The following is a 17,020-nucleotide window of genomic DNA, read 5'->3' as shown; positions in this document are numbered from 1 at the left end:
ACCCTGGCGTTATAAACTTCTGTGAAGCCCTTGGGGGTTCAAAGTGCTCACCACACATCTAAGATAAGTTCCTTTGGGGGTCTAGTTTCCAAAATGGGGTCACTTGTGGGGGGTTTCAACAGTTTAGGCACATCAGAGGCTCTCCAAATGCAGCATGACACCCGCAGATCATTCCATCAAAATCTGCATTCCAAAACGTCACTACTTCCATTCCAAGCCCCAACGTGTGCCCATACAGTAGTTTTCTCCCACATATGGGGTATCAGTGTACTCAGGACCAATTGGACAACAACTTTTGGGTCCAATTTCTTCTGTTACCCTTGGCAAAATAAAAAATGGGGACTAAAAGATCATGTTTGTGATTTTGTGTTTTTTTTATTTTCCCGGTGTTATAAACTTCTGATTAGCCCTTAGGGGTTAAAAGTTCTCACTACATATCTAGAAAGGTTCCTTGGGGGGTCTAGTTTCCAAAATGGGGTCATTTGTGGGGTGTTTCCACTGTTTAGGTACATCTTGGGTCTCTCCAAACGTGACATGGCGTCCGATCTGAATTCCAGCCAATTTTGCACAGAAAAAGTCAAATGGTGCTCCTTCCCTTCTGAGCTCTGCTATGCGCCGAAACAGTGGTTCTCTCCCACATATCAGGTATCACCGTACTCAGTACCAATTGCACAATACCTTTTGCAGTCCAATTTCTCCTGTTACCCTTGGTAAAATAAAAAAAAAAATTGGACCTGAAGTAATTTTTTTGTGAAAAAAAGTTAAATGTTCATTTTTTTAAGCATTCAAAAAATTCCTGTGAAGCACCTGAAGGGTTAATAAACTTCTTGAATGTGGTTTTGAGCACCTTGAGGGGTGCAGTTTTTAGAATGGTATCACTTTGGGGTATTTTCTATCATATAGACCCCTCAAAGTGACTTCAAATGTGATGCCGTCCTTAAAAATAAAATGGTGTTGCAGAAATGAGAAATCGCTGGTCAATTTTTAACCCTTATAACTTCCTAACAAAAAAAAATTTTGGTTCCAAAATTGTGCTGATATAAAGGAAACATATGGGAAATGTTATTTATAAAGTTTTTTGAGTGCCATATCTCTTTGATTTTAGGCCATAAAAATTCAAAGTTGGAAAATTGCCAAATTTTCAAAATTTTTGCCAAATTTCCGTTTTGTTCACAAATAAACGCAAGTTATATCAATTAAATTTTACCACTAACATGAAGTACAATATGTCACGAGAAAACAATGTCAGAATCACTGGGATCCCTGGAAGCGTACCAGAGTTATTACCTCATAAAGGGACAGTGGCAGAATTGTATAAATTGGCCCGATCATGAACGTGCAAACCACCTTTGGGGGTAAAAGGGTTAAGAGTAGTGTTGAGCATTCCGATACCGCAAGTATCGGGTATCGGCCAATATTAGCTGTATCGGAATTCTGATACTGACTTGCGATACTTTTTTCATATCGGATAACGGAATCGGAAGTTCCCATAATGCTATGAGCCTGCTCGCTTTGATTCAGCCAATGGGAATCCTCAGAAGTGTGGGCACATCCTGTTAGGCATGTAGGCATGTTAACTATTGGCATGGCTGTGATTGGCTGCTGAAATGATGTGATGATGCACTATAAAAGCCACTGCTGCCGCCATTTCTGGTCACTCTGCTGTGAATTCAGTTAGGGACAGGCTGCTGTTGAAGACTGTGAGGGACAGTTAGAAATAGTGATTCTACAAAACATATTGTGCTTTAACCAGGCTACATAAACCACCACTGTAGCTTTCTTTTCCCTAGCAGCAGTGTTCACAGCTGTCTGCAAGGGCTGTGTGAGTGCAGCTCACGCTGTGGAGTGGGTCCTGTAGCCACATCTGGTTTAGGCCGCCCAGCGTGCCTCACTGCCGCCTCATACATATTTTTCTTCTTGAGCTGCTTATTTTTCAAAAATTCTATCTAGTGTGCTTCCATCCGTATCCATATACGTTGGTTGCAAACACTAGTAGTAGACAGCGGAGCCTTTCTGCAGCCTTTCAGTGCTAGTGCCCACTTAGCTGCACTGTTCACGGCTGTCTGAGAGGTCTCTGACTGTGTGTGAGTGCAGCTCACGCTGAGTAGTGTGTCCTGCAGCTACGTCTTGTTGTAGGCTGCTCAGCGTGCTTCACTGCCTCACACATATTTTTCTTTAATTGCAGCTCATTTTTTCTTCTCCTATTAGTGTGCATCCATCCGTATCCATCTACATTGGTTGGTTGCAAATACTATATAGGAGTGGATAGAGGAGCCTTTTTTCTGGCTTGTGCCCTTCATCTGCAGCCAGATTAGTATTACCCAATTTTTTTGGAGCCTCATCTTTTGCATTGTAGGTTTCCTGCCTGCATTGTAATAGCTCCAAAAAGTTGGTGATACTATCACTTTCAAATCTTTGGTCACATCCTTTTAGTTTTTTTTAAAAAAAAAACCAATAAAGTTCACCAAACACTACATTTGAAAGTTGTGTAGGCCACATTAGCTCCTATTAAAGTGTAGTCCACACACACACTTCATAAAATTAGTGTTTCTTCTACCTGTAACCAGCTGTTCAGGAATAAGCACACTAAGCCCCCCCCCCTTTGTACTTTTCTGCCTATCTTTATCAGTCTAGCAAGATGAAGAAGGCAGGGAGTAAGGCACGTGGGCGTGGAGTTTCAGCAGGGAGAGGACGTGGGGATTCTGCAGGGAGAGGACGTGGGGATTCTGCAGGGAGAGGAAGTGGGGATTCTGTGCCTGCTGCAGGCACCAGTGAGTCAGCATCCCCCAGTTTTAGCAGGCAACAGTCCTTTATGCGCAGCTTTGTAGGACCTCGCCATACCCCACTGCTGCGGGAGGAACAAATTGAGGCCGTTGTCGGATGGATGGCAGCTAACGCATCGACTTCAATGACTTCCACATCCTCTCAGGGCCAGAGCACCGAAGAGCAACCATCTGTCTCTTCACCACCTGCCAAAGTGCCCAGGCAGTCAGAGAGCCCTGGACAGGAGCCATCACAGTCTCTACTTCTGTTCTCTGAATCTGTTGGCTTGGAAAGAGGGGGCCAGCCAAGCAGCATTCCAGAATATGAAGAAGAGGGAGTATGCAGTGATGCGCAACTTCTTTGTCCCTCTGAATCTGAAGAGGCGGGTGGGCCAGTGCCTATGGTCAGCACACCACAGTACGCATCAGATGATGACGAGACACAGGTGCCACTTTCTGGTGCGTACGGTGCTGGCGAGACAACCCAGGAGAAGCAGGTGTTTGAAGAGGGGAGCGTAGATGATGAGGTCCTTGACCCATCATGGCGTGAGGAACAGGAAGGTGGTGGGAGCGGCTCTGAGGAAGAGATTCCCCGAACGGCCAAAACAGGAGGGAGAGGGAGGGGGCAGACTTGGTTGACTGTAGCCTCCACTTCAGCACCCGTTAGGAGCATTCCTCTTTCAAAAGCCAAAACGGGCGCTCCCAAGACTTGCAGTGCGTGGTCTGTTATGAATGAGTCACTGTAGGAGGCAAAAACAGAATTGCTAGCTAAGTCCAGAAAACCAGAGAAGTTGGCAGCTATCGGATTGCAGACCACTGAACCTAACAACAACAACTAGCAGTAGCCGTGGGGGGTTCCTACGGTGCCCTAGACCCCTCGATCACAGCCAGAGAACTACATAGCCTAAAGACAGAAAGTGAAATCTAAACTGTCCCAGAGCAGACCCCAAAGCAATAGGCAGCCCCCATCATATAATGACGGTGAAGCAAGATGAAAAAACACTCATACAGATAGAAAGATAGGCTGAGCAAATGATGGGGCCCATGCTAACTAAATAGGACAGGATAGAAAAGCTGCTGTCTGCAATCCGCCAAAACCCTCTCAAAGCAAGAGCCAACAGACTGATAGAGAAAAAAGCCCTGAAGACGCTAGGCTTCAAAAGACTATATCAGTACTCAGGTATTTTCTGAAGACAGAGCAAAAAGGAATTCAGCTCACCCAGCAGGGAAAGGAAGAAATCCAGAAAAACAAGGCAAAACAAAACCTAAGCACAAATGCAAAAAGCAGAGAAGAAAACTTAGCTTTTGAGGAGCAGGAATCAGACTGGTCTCCAAGAATCCCTCAGAGAAATCACCCGCAAGGCAGAAGGGCGTGGGCTGCCTTATATCCAGTCAGCAATTCCAGTCACCCAGTCATCATCATTCTGCTTAGATGCTTTGTAATCAGCCTCACTACCTTCCTTCACCAGAAGAGGGAGTTCATCAGACCTCAATGGTGAAGGGGAAAATGAACTCACAACAGTGGTCCTTTTTTGACACAGTTGCAGATGACATTTGCTTTGTCAAATGCAAGCTGTGTCATCAGAGAGTCAAAAGAGGGAAAAATGTCAGCAACCTCAATACCACTAATATGTGGAAACATGTGCGGACCAAGCATGAGGTGGAGTTACACAGACACACTGAAGACGTAGGCCAACGTACAGCACCACCTACCACCTCTTCAGCTCGTGTTGGGGCCTCTTCCTCCAGCTCACACACAGCTGGTTCGGCTTCCTCACAGGATCGCCAAGGAAGAACCTCTGGCACTGTTGTCCGGAGACCCTGTGACATTCCACCCACATCACCACGTTTCCAGTCATCCTCACACTCCCAGGCCACTCGACAGCCATCGGTAGCACAGGCATGGTATAAAAGGCGGCCATACTCGGCAAACCATCCCCGAGCGCAGGCTCTGAATGCTGGCATTGCCAAACTACTGGCACTTGAAATGCTCTCATTCAGGCTGGTGGAGACTGACACCTTCCGGGACTTCATGGCATTGGCAGTCCCACAATACACCATGCTCAGCCACTTTTATTTCAGCAGGCGAGCCGTCCCTGCCCTGCAGAAACATGTGGAGGGAAAAATAAAACATGCGCTACTAAACGCCGTTAGTAGCAATGTCCACCTGACCACTGATGCGTGGACCAGTAACCATGGACAGGGACGATACCTTTCCCTCACTGTCCATTGGGTCAATGTTGTGGAGCCGGGTACAGATCTGGAGAGTGGCGCTGAACGTGTTCTGCCAACTCCACGGATTGCAGGAATCCAGTCTGTACACATAGACTCCTCCTCCTACTCAAGTTCCTCAGAAACAGCGCAGCAGGAGCCTGTTATGACCGATATGAGCACAGCCGTGGCCAAACGTCAACAGGCCATACTCAAATTAATTTCTTTGGGGAATAGAAGCCACACAGCGCAGGAGCTCTGGAATGCCATCAAGCAGGAGAGCGACGTGTGGTTTGTGCCAGCGAATCTCCAGCCGGGCTTGGTAGTGTGTGACAATGGCCGAAATCTGGTGGCAGCTCTTGGCCTAGGCAACCTCACTCACATCCCATGTCTGGCACATGTGCTGAACTTGGTCGTGCAGAGCTTTCTGAGGGACTATCCGGATCTTGATGCACTGCTGCACAAGGTCCGCATAGAGTGCGCTCACTTGCGGCGTTCCAGCACGGCAAGATCGCGCCTTGCTGCTCTGCAGCGCCGATTCCGCCTTCCGGAACATCGCATCATATGTGACCTACCCACCAGGTGGAATTCAACGTTACATAGGTTGGAGCGGTTGTGTGAGCAGCAGGCAGCAGTCATGGAGTACCAGCTGCATCAGGCGCAAACAAGTCGCACTGCGCCGGTCACACTTCAGCACCACTGAGTGGGCCTCTATGAAGGACATCTGCCTCGATTTACGTGCCTTCGATGATTCCACGCGGATGGCGAGTGCAGATGATGCACTAGTCAGCATGACTGTCCCCCTTATCTGCCTGCTTCAAAAAACACTGCAAGCACTAAGGGATGAGGTTTGGGAAGAGGTGGAGGATGAGGAGTCCCAAATGCCATCTGCTTCTGGACAGTCTGCGCAACGTGGTTCCTCACAAAGGCCTAGGCAGGGGACACTTTGTGAGGAGGAGTCGATGGAGGAGGAAGACATCTCTCCAGAGGAGGGAGGTACACAAAGCTCTAGTCAGTATGTACAGCGAGGGTGGGGTGATGCAGAGCAGGCAGAGATCACGCCTCAAGCAGGGGACAGCGGTTCTTTGGCAGTTGGGAGTCTGCAGCACATGGTTAATTTCATGCTGCAGTGCCTGAGAAACGACCGACGCATCGCCCACATTCTCTACATGGCTGATTATTCGGTGTACACCCTCCTAGATCCTCGCTACCGGGACAACTTACAAAGCCTCATACCAACGTTGAACCGGGAGCGTAAACTGCGGGAGTACCAAGACACACTGATGCAGTCCATCATGTTTTACATTCCACCCAACAGCAGTGGTGCTAGTGCTTTACAAAGCAGCTCTGTGTGTCGAGGCAGTGGAGGAAACACGGCACAAAGAGGGAGCAGAGGCAGCGCCTCAGCACAAGGCAAGACCACCATGGCCCAAATGTGGCAAAGTTTTGTGTGTCCGCCACAATTGTCTACACCATCACAGACGGCTCCAGTCAGCAGGAGGCAACGTTTCTGTCAGATGGTGACAGATTACATGTCTTGCCCTGTCAGTGTACTCCCAGATGGCTCTTCCCCCTTCAAGTTTTGGGTCTCTAAGCTGGATACATGGCCAGAGCTTAGCCAGTATGCATTGGAGGTGCTGGCTTGCCCTGCTGCCAGTGTATTATCGGAACGTGTCTTTAGTGCCGTAGGTGGTGTACTAACAGACTGTCGTGTTATGAGCTCAATTTCTCCTTCACCTTTGATGTCCGATGAACTCCCTCTGCTGGTGAAAGGAGGTAGTGAAATTGATTTGGATGGGAACAACCTGTCATCTGAACAGGTGGAGTGTGATTGGACATCCGGAATCTCTGAGTGGATATAAGGCCGCCGACGCCCTGCTGGGTTGCTGGTGATCCTCTCTGCTCTGAGCTCTGGCCTCCAGTTTAGTCCTGTTTACTAAAGCTAAATTTGTGCTCTGCTATCGTTCCATGAGATTTTGTCTGGTTTACTTAGTTTTTGTGTTCAGCCAGCCCTGGTTGGGACTGGCTGATCTCCATTTTTTGTTTCTGATCAGTTGATCTCTTTGCTCTGTTTTCAGAATATACCTGAATGTTGATATAGTGATTTTGAAGTCTAGTGACTTCAGGGCCTTTTCTATCAGATGTGTTGGACATTATTTTTGGCAGGGTTTTTGCGTGATTGCAGACAGTTGCCTTTCTTTCCTGTCCTATCTAGTTAGTGAGGGCCCCATCATTTGCTCAGCCTGTCTTTCTGTCTGTGTTTGTGTTTTCATCTGTTTTCACCGTCAATACATGTTGGGGGCTGTCTATTGCTTTGGGGTCTGCTCTGGAGCAGTTTAGATTACCCTTTCTTTCTTTAGGTTTATTTAGTTCTCCGGCTGTGAACGAGGTGTCTAGGACTACAATAGGAACACCCCACGGCTACTGTTAGTTGTTGTGAATAGGATCAGGGGTCTGCAATCCGCTAGCTACCAACCTCTCCGGTTTTCTGGACTTAGCTTGTATTTTTGTTTTTTCCTCCTCCGGTGACTCATTCATAACAGAATCACCAGCCATACCGCAGATTCTAGGGTACTCAATAGCAGGAAAGAATTGAAAAAAAAAAAAAAGTGTCAGAATTTTTTTTTTCAATGTATATTTTTTCCTCTTTCTCTCTGGGGCCGTAGGAGGAATTTTTTCTTAATGGAGATTAAGCAATTGTCTGATCGTGTGGAGCAGCTGGCTGCTGAAGTGCGGGGAATTTCCACGTATCTTGCTCATTCACATGCTGCTGAACCAAAGATTCCTACTCCTGATGTGTTTTTTGAGGATCGGTCTAAATTTTTGAATTTTAAGAATAATTGTAAATTATTTCTTGCCTTGAAGCCTAACTCATCGGGGAGCTCTGCGCAGCAGGTTAAAATTGTCATCTCTTTGCTGCGCGGCGATCCCCTGGATTGGGCGTTTTCTTTGACACCTGATGATCCTATTCTAACTAATGTGGATGCATTTTTTCAAGCCTTGGGGTTGTTGTATGATGAACCTAATGGTATTGATCAAGCTGAGAAAGCCCTGTTGGCATTGAGCCAGGGTCAGGATTCTGCAGAGTTATACTGTCAAAAATTCCGAAAGTGGGCGGTCCTTACCACCTGGAATGATGGTGCCTTGACAGCTCTCTTTCCGAAGGGTTTGTCAGAAACCGTAAAAGATACTATGGTGGGATTTCCTGTTCCCTCTGGTCTTGACGATTCTATGTCATTAGTAGAGTTGAGCGAAACGGGTCGAAAAAATTCAAAAGTCGCCGACTTTTGGCAAAGTCGGGTTTCATGAAACGAAACCCGACCCTAGGATGAGGTCGGCCACGAGGTCGACGACTTACGCGCCAAAGTCGCGTTTCAAAAGTTTGTTTTGCGCTCTTTTTCAGCCAATCAGGATCCACGGACACTGTGGGCAACGTGATGACCTAGGCACGGGTCACCACCATCTTTCAGAAGGGCATGCAAGTGATTGGCTTGCTTTGGTGGGCGTCACAGGGGGTATAAAAGGGCGTGCACGCCGACCGCCATCTTACTTCTGCCGATCTTAGTATAGGGAGAGGTTGCTGCTGATTCTGTAGGGAGAGCGTTAGGCAGGGAAGAAGACAAAAGAATTGCTTCTGCTGCTAGCGATTTGGCCTGCACAACACACAAGTCACTGTGTGTGCAGTGCAAGGGGAGGCTATATTGTGGTGTATCAGTGGTGTTGGTTGTTGGGCTGCCTTCTAAGGCTTCCTGACACGCTGGCATTGCTGTTTACCCACTGCTCCGCAAACTGCTTTTTTAAAAGCAATCCAATCTCCCTTATCCTCTAGTCACTTTTGTCACAGCTGTGCCATCGAGCGTGTCACATAGCGCTCAGATATCAGTGGGCCTCACACAATCCACAAGTGTCCAGTGTCCAAAAGTGTACGCAGAGATTCAAAATCTCCATTATCCTCTCATCACTTTGGTCACAGGCAGCTGTGCCATCGAGCGTGTCACATAGCGCTCAGATATCAGTGGGCCTCACACAATCTACAAGTGTCCAGTGTCCAAAAGTGTACGCAGAGATTCAAAATCTCCATTATCCTCTCGTCACTTTGGTCACAGGCAGCTGTGCCATCGAGCGTGTCACATAGCGCTCAGATATCAGTGGGCCTCACACAATCCACAAGTGTCCAGTGTCCAAAAGTGTACGCAGAGATTTAAAATCTCCATTATCCTCTCGTCACTTTGGTCACAGGCAGCTGTGCCATCGAGCGTGTCATATAGCGCTCAGATATCAGTGGGCCTCACACAATCCACAAGTGTCCAGTGTCCAAAAGTGTACGCAGAGATTCAAAATCTCCATTATCCTCTCGTCACTTTGGTCACAGGCAGCTGTGCCATCGAGCGTGTCACATAGTGCTCAGATATCAGTGGGCCTCACACAATCTACAAGTGTCCAGTGTCCAAAAGTGTACGCAGAGATTCAAAATCTCCATTATCCTCTCGTCACTTTGGTCACAGGCAGCTGTGCCATCGAGCGTGTCACATAGCGCTCAGATATCAGTGGGCCTCACACAATCTACAAGTGTCCAGTGTCCAAAAGTGTACGCAGAGATTCAAAATCTCCATTATCCTCTCGTCACTTTGGTCACAGGCAGCTGTGCCTCGAGCGTGTCACATAGCGCTCAGATATCAGTGGGCCTCACACAATCTACAAGTGTCCAGTGTCCAAAAGTGTACGCAGAGAATCAAAATCTCCATTATCCTCTCGTCACTTTGGTCACAGGCAGCTGTGCCATCGAGCGTGTCACATAGCGCTCAGATATCAGTGGGCCTCACACAATCCACAAGTGTCCAGTGTCCAAAAGTGTACGCAGAGATTCAAAATCTCCATTATCTTCTCGTCACTTTGGTCACAGGCAGCTGTGCCATCGAGCGTGTCACATAGCGCTCAGATATCAGTGGGCCTCACACAATCTACAAGTGTCCAGTGTCCAAAAGTGTACGCAGAGATTCAAAATCTCCATTATCCTCTCGTCACTTTGGTCACAGGCAGCTGTGTCATCGAGCGTGTCACATAGCGCTCAGATATCAGTGGGCCTCACACAATCTACAAGTGTCCAGTGTCCAAAAGTGTACGCAGAGATTCAAAATCTCCATTATCCTCTCGTCACTTTGGTCACAGGCAGCTGTGCCATCGAGCGTGTCACATAGCGCTCAGATATCAGTGGGCCTCACACAATCTACAAGTGTCCAGTGTCCAAAAGTGTACGCAGAGAATCAAAATCTCCATTATCCTCTCGTCACTTTGGTCACAGGCAGCTGTGCCATCGAGCGTGTCACATAGCGCTCAGATATCAGTGGGCCTCACACAATCCACAAGTGTCCAGTGTCCAAAAGTGTACGCAGAGATTCAAAATCTCCATTATCCTCTCGTCACTTTGGTCACAGGCAGCTGTGCCATCGAGCGTGTCACATAGCGCTCAGATATCAGTGGGCCTCACACAATCCACAAGTGTCCAGTGTCCAAAAGTGTACGCAGAGATTCAAAATCTCCATTATCCTCTCGTCACTTTGGTCACAGGCAGCTGTGCCATCGAGCGTGTCACATAGCGCTCAGATATCAGTGGGCCTCACACAATCTACAAGTGTCCAGTGTCCAAAAGTGTACGCAGAGATTCAAAATCTCCATTATCCTCTCGTCACTTTGGTCACAGGCAGCTGTGCCATCGAGCGTGTCACATAGCGCTCAGATATCAGTGGGCCTCACACAATCCACAAGTGTCCAGTGTCCAAAAGTGTACGCAGAGATTCAAAATCTCCATTATCCTCTCGTCACTTTGGTCACAGGCAGCTGTGCCATCGAGCGTGTCACATAGCGCTCAGATATCAGTGGGCCTCACACAATCCACAAGTGTCCAGTGTCCAAAAGTATACGCAGAGATTCAAAATCTCCATTATCCTCTCGTCACTTTGGTCACAGGCAGCTGTGCCATCGAGCGTGTCACATAGCGCTCAGATATCTGTGGGCCTCACACAATCTACAAGTGTCCAGTGTCCAAAAGTGTACGCAGAGATTCAAAATCTCCATTATCCTCTCGTCACTTTGGTCACAGGCAGCTGTGCCATCGAGCGTGTCACATAGCGCTCAGATATCAGTGGGCCTCACACAATCTACAAGTGTCCAGTGTCCAAAAGTGTACGCAGAGATTCAAAATCTCCATTATCCTCTCGTCACTTTGGTCACAGGCAGCTGTGCCATCGAGCGTGTCACATAGCGCTCAGATATCAGTAGGCCTCACACAATCTACAAGTGTCCAGTGTCCAAAAGTGTACGCAGAGATTCAAAATCTCCATTATCCTCTCGTCACTTTGGTCACAGGCAGCTGTGCCATCGAGCGTGTCACATAGCGCTCAGATATCAGTGGGCCTCACACAATCCACAAGTGTCCAGTGTCCAAAAGTGTACGCAGAGATTAAAAATCTCCATTATCCTCTCGTCACTTTGGTGACAGGCAGCTGTGCCATCGAGCGTGTCACATAGCGCTCAGATATCAGTGGGCCTCACACAATCTACAAGTGTCCAGTGTCCAAAAGTGTACGCAGAGAATCAAAATCTCCATTATCCTCTCGTCACTTTGGTCACAGGCAGCTGTGCCATCGAGCGTGTCACATAGCGCTCAGATATCAGTGGGCCTCACACAATCCACAAGTGTCCAGTGTCCAAAAGTGTACGCAGAGATTCAAAATCTCCATTATCCTCTCGTCACTTTGGTCACAGGCAGCTGTGCCATCGAGTGTGTCACATAGCGCTCAGATATCAGTGGGCCTCACACAATCTACAAGTGTCCAGTGTCCAAAAGTGTACGCAGAGATTCAAAATCTCCATTATCCTCTCGTCACTTTGGTCACAGGCAGCTGTGCCATCGAGCGTGTCACATAGCGCTCAGATATCAGTGGGCCTCACACAATCCAAAAGTGTCCACAAATGTGTGCAGAAATTCTAAATCTCCCCTGTCCTATAGACACCTTGTACCTTGTTTTACATTACTATATAGTTTGTTGGATTTTGTCTACATTTCTACCAAAAATGAGGAAGGCTGGTGGAAGAGGCCGTGGAATTGGGCGGGGGTTGGCAGCTGGTAATGATGGTGTTGGTGGTGGATCTGATGGTAGTGGCAAGAGCAAAATAGGACCGAATGCAGGAGGTACTGACCCTGCGTCATCGTCTGGCTACATAAGGCCTCGAACGCTTAGTTTTCTAGGAGTTGGCAAACCGCTTTTAAAGGCAGAGCATCAGGAAAAAGTTTTGTCTTACATTGCTGACTCAGCCTCCAGCTCTATCACCTCCTCTTCTTCAGTTGTAAAAAGTAAAAGCACTGAGTCGTCATTGGAGGCTCATGTTCATGAACCACACCTTTCCTTGTGTCCTTCACCCCAACCAAGATTGAAGGATGACGCAGGCCATACTACTGATTACTCCATGGAGCTGTTTTCACATACCATGCCTGGATTATCAAGTCAAATGGTGAATTACCCAGGCCAAGATGAATCTGACATGGAGTGCACTGATGCACAGCCGCTGATGGATGATTCTGCTGGTACATTCACTCAGAGCACTACATTGTCCTCGCAGTGTACAGAGCCAGATTTTGACCCTGATGAGACTCAGGTGCCCCTTCCCGCACACTATACCACCATACACGGTGACACAGAGAAAGGTGCACATGACATAGAAGAGGAGGTGATGGATGACCCAGTTGTTGACCCAGATTGGCATCCATTGGGGGAAGAGGGTGCTGCTTCCAATAGCTCAGATGAGGAGCATCCACAGCAGACATCGACATCGCAACAGCTGTTATCTGGCAGGCCCGGAGCACTCCAAAGACAGGTTCCAAACATCAAAAGAGTTGCTGGACAGCTTGTCCAGAGGGTCAAAAGATCACAGCGTGCTAGGCCGCAAAATGTCTGCCAAAGTAGGAAGAGTGCAGTGTGGCACTTTTTTGAACAAAATCCTCATGATCAGGCCAAGGTTATCTGTAAGAAGTGCGCAAAGACCTTTAGCCGAGGGAAAAATCTGAAAAATTTGAATACCAGTTGCATGCTTAGACATTTAACCAGCATGCACTTGCAAGCGTGGACACAACACCAAACCTCAAGTGCCACATGTGCAACTGATCACAACGAAGGTAGTCAGCAACGCTACATTGTTTCCCCCACTGTAAGCCCACCGGTTAGCACAGCAGCAAATGTTGAGGTGTCGTTGCAAGGCCACAGCAGTCAGGGAATCCCACTGTTATATCAACGAAAGACTGATTCTAGGCCATCAGAAAGAACACCAACTCCATCACCATCATCAACCCTCTCTCAGTCCGCCCTGTCCACCGCTACTTCCACCATATGCAGCTCTCAAGTCCAGCTCACCCTCCCAGACACTATGAGTAGGTCAAGAAAGTACTCAGTCTCTCATCCGCGTACACTGGGTTTGAACGCCCACATTGCCAAACTAATCTCGTTTGAGATGATGCCCTTTCGGTTGGTGGAAAGCACAGCTTTCCGCGAACTCATGGCCTATGCAGTACCACGCTATGACCCACCCAGTCGCCACTTCTTCTCTCGCAAAGCCATCCCAGCCCTCCACCATCATGTGAAAGACCGCATTGTCCATGCACTCAAGCAGTCAGTGAGCGGAAAGGTGCACCTCACAACTGATGCATGGTCCAGTCGGCATGGCCAGGGCCGTTACGTGTCCATCACTGCGCACTGGGTTAATGTGGTGGATGCAGGGTCCACAGGGGACAGCGGTGGTGGGACAGTGCTGCCTAGCCCACGGTATAGGAAACAGTTGGCTGTAGGCGTTCGACCCTCCTCCTCCTCCTCCAGAAGCGAAAGCTCGTCCACAGAGCGCAGTCGTACGAGCACTCCATCTGCAGCTGCCACTGTTGCACACGATGTGTCCCCCTATCGAGCAGCTAGTGGAAAGCGTCAGCAGGCTGTGTTGCAGATGATGTGTTTGGGCGACAGAGACACCGCCGAGGTGCTGGCCGAGTACTTGAAGTGACAAACTGAGTCATGGCTGGGCAGTGTACATCTTGAGGCAGGCAAGGTAGTTAGTGATAACGGCCGAAATTTTGTGGCAGCCATAGCCCTTTCAAAACTCAGCCACATACCTTGCTTGGCTCACACCTTGAACCTGGTGGTGCAGTGCTTCCTCAAAAATTATCCGGAGTTAACAGCCCTGCTCCAGAAGGTGCGAAGACTGTGCGCGCACATCCGCCGGTCGCCTGTACACTCCGTTCGTATGCAGAAGCTGCAGCGATTGCTCCACCTTCCCAACCACCGCCTCATTATCGACATTGCAACAAGGTGGAACTCCACCCTGCACATGGTGGAGCGGCTGTGCGAGGAGAGGCAGGCCATAATGCATTTGTGGGAGGATACACGGCCAGGCACTTTGAGAGCAGACATGGAGTTGACAGGCGTGCAGTGGTCGAAGCTGAAAGACCTTTGTAAAGTCCTTCAGTGTTTTGAGGAATGCACACGGCTGGTAAGCGCAGACGACGCCATCCTAAGCATGAGCATCCCACTTATGCGTCTGCTCATGCAAACTTTGACGCACCTTAAGGAGCAGGCGTCTGCAGCCAATGTTGAAGAGGAGGAGGGAATCCTTGATGACATTCAGCCATTGTCTGCTCAGGGACCTCTCCTGGACGAAGTGGAGGAAGAAGAGGAGGAGGAGGAGGAGGAGGATGATGGGGATGATTACTTAGGGGAGGAGGATGCATCTCGTGGGGCAAGTGAAAATGTTGGCATGGCAAGGTCTGGTACAGGGCTTGTGCGTGACTGGAGGGATGTGGATTTGCCAGAAAGTGCTCCTCCACCCAGCACTCGCAGTGCATCATTGACACCGGGAACATGGGCCCACATGTCAGATTATGCCTTGCGGATCCTAAAAAGGGACCCCCGCATTGCCAAAATGATGAACGATGACGACTACTGGTTGGCCAGCATCCTGGATCCACGCTATAAAGGCAAATTACAAAACATCATGCCACAGGAGAACCTTGACCTAATATTGGCTAATAAACAAGCAACTCTGGTAAATCGGTTGCTTGAGGCATTCCCAGCACACAGCAGCGGTGATGGTTCTCACACGAGCCGTACGGGCCGGGGGCAGCTTGGCAGAGGTGTTCGTGGTGCACACAGCAGAAGTGGCGTTGGAGACAGGGGTTTCATGACAATGTTGTGGACTGATTTTTCAAATACCGCTCACACAACTGGTAATACTGCATCGATGGAAAGTGACAGGAGACAGCAGTTGTCAACTATGGTTACAAACTACTTTTCCTCCCATATCGATGTTCTCCCACACAGGTCATTCCCCTTTGACTATTGGGCCGCTAAACTGGACACCTGGCCTGAATTGGCCCAATATGCCTTACAGGAGCTCGCTTGCCCAGCTGCAAGTGTGCTATCGGAAAGAGTCTTCAGTGCAGCTGGATCAATCCTTACAGAAAAAAGGACCCGTCTGTCAACCCAAAATGTGGATGATCTAACCTTCATTAAAATGAACCACGCATGGGTTTCCAAGGATTTTGTCCCACCTTCCCCTGATGACACATAGGGTGACAGAAAAATGGCTTGATTTGGTCCACCTCTTCCTGGTACTTCACCTATTTCGCCTTTTGCATCAGCTGAATGTCCAACATCAACATATGCCACTTTCTAAAACTCCCTAACTGTGCTGCCCCCCCCCCATGGCCGGGGTCACCACATACCGCACGACACCGTGCGAGTGCCGTTGCCCTGGACAGGTGGGTAGGCCGACTCTTGGGCGCGGGCACTGGCACAGGGTCCCTCATAGTGCAATCAAGTGTCTCTGACGGCGGTGGTGCACACCCGCCGTCAGACACACCGCTGTACTATGAGGGGCCCAGTGCCAGTACCGACGCCCACGAGTGGGCCCCCCTTGCTTGGGCAAGGCCCCAGCATTTGCAATCTTTACCTCTCCCTGCTCCTCCGCTGTGTAATCTGGGCCGTCAAATCCATACTGTGCCTGACACCGTCTGAGCCATTTTGAATGTGTACGCTATCCATACATGTTATCCGGGGATACGGTACCCTTTCTAACCTTTGTGCAATCACGTGCAATCCATACTGGGCCTAACACCGTCTGAGCCTGCCTCATGCTGTATAGACATATATTTTGAATGTGTACGCTATCCATACATGTTATCCGGGGATACGGTACCCTTTCTAACCTTTGTGCAATGATGTGCAATCCATACTGGGCCTAACACCGTCTGAGCCTGCCTCATGCTGTATAGACATATATTTTGAATGTGTACGCTATCCATACATGTTATCCGGGGATACGGTACCCTTTCTAACCTTTGTGCAATGACGTGCAATCCATACTGGGCCTAACACCGTCTGAGCCTGCCTCATGCTGTATAGACATATATTTTGAATGTGTATGCTATCCATACATGTTATCCGGGGATACGGTACCCTTTCTAACCTTTGTGCAATGACGTGCAATCCATACTGGGCCTAACACCGTCTGAGCCTGCCTCATGCTGTATAGACATATATTTTGAATGTGTACGCTATCCATACATGTCATCCGGGGATACGATACCCTTTCTAACCTTTGTGCAATGACGTGCAATCCATACTGGGCCTAACACCGTCTGAGCCTGCCTCATGCTGTATAGACATATATTTTGAATGTGTACGCTATCCATACATGTTATCTGGGGATACGGTACCCTTTCTAACCTTTGTGCAATGACGTGCAATCCATACTGGGCCTAACACCGTCTGAGCCTGCCTCATGCTGTATAGACATATATTTTGAATGTGTACGCTATCCATACATGTTATCCGGGGATACGGTACCCTTTCTAACCTTTGTGCAATGACGTGCAATCCATACTGGGCCTAACACCGTCTGAGCCTGCCTCATGCTGTATAGACATATATTTTGAATGTGTACGCTATCCATACATGTTATCCGGGGATACGGTACCCTTTCTAACCTTTGTGCAATCACGTGCAATC

This window comes from Dendrobates tinctorius, unplaced genomic scaffold (assembly GCF_039654945.1).
Source record: "Dendrobates tinctorius isolate UK_male_01 unplaced genomic scaffold, ASM3965494v1 ptg000129l, whole genome shotgun sequence".
NCBI lineage: Eukaryota > Metazoa > Chordata > Amphibia > Anura > Dendrobatidae > Dendrobates > Dendrobates tinctorius.
This window is presented reverse-complemented; position numbering follows the sequence as displayed.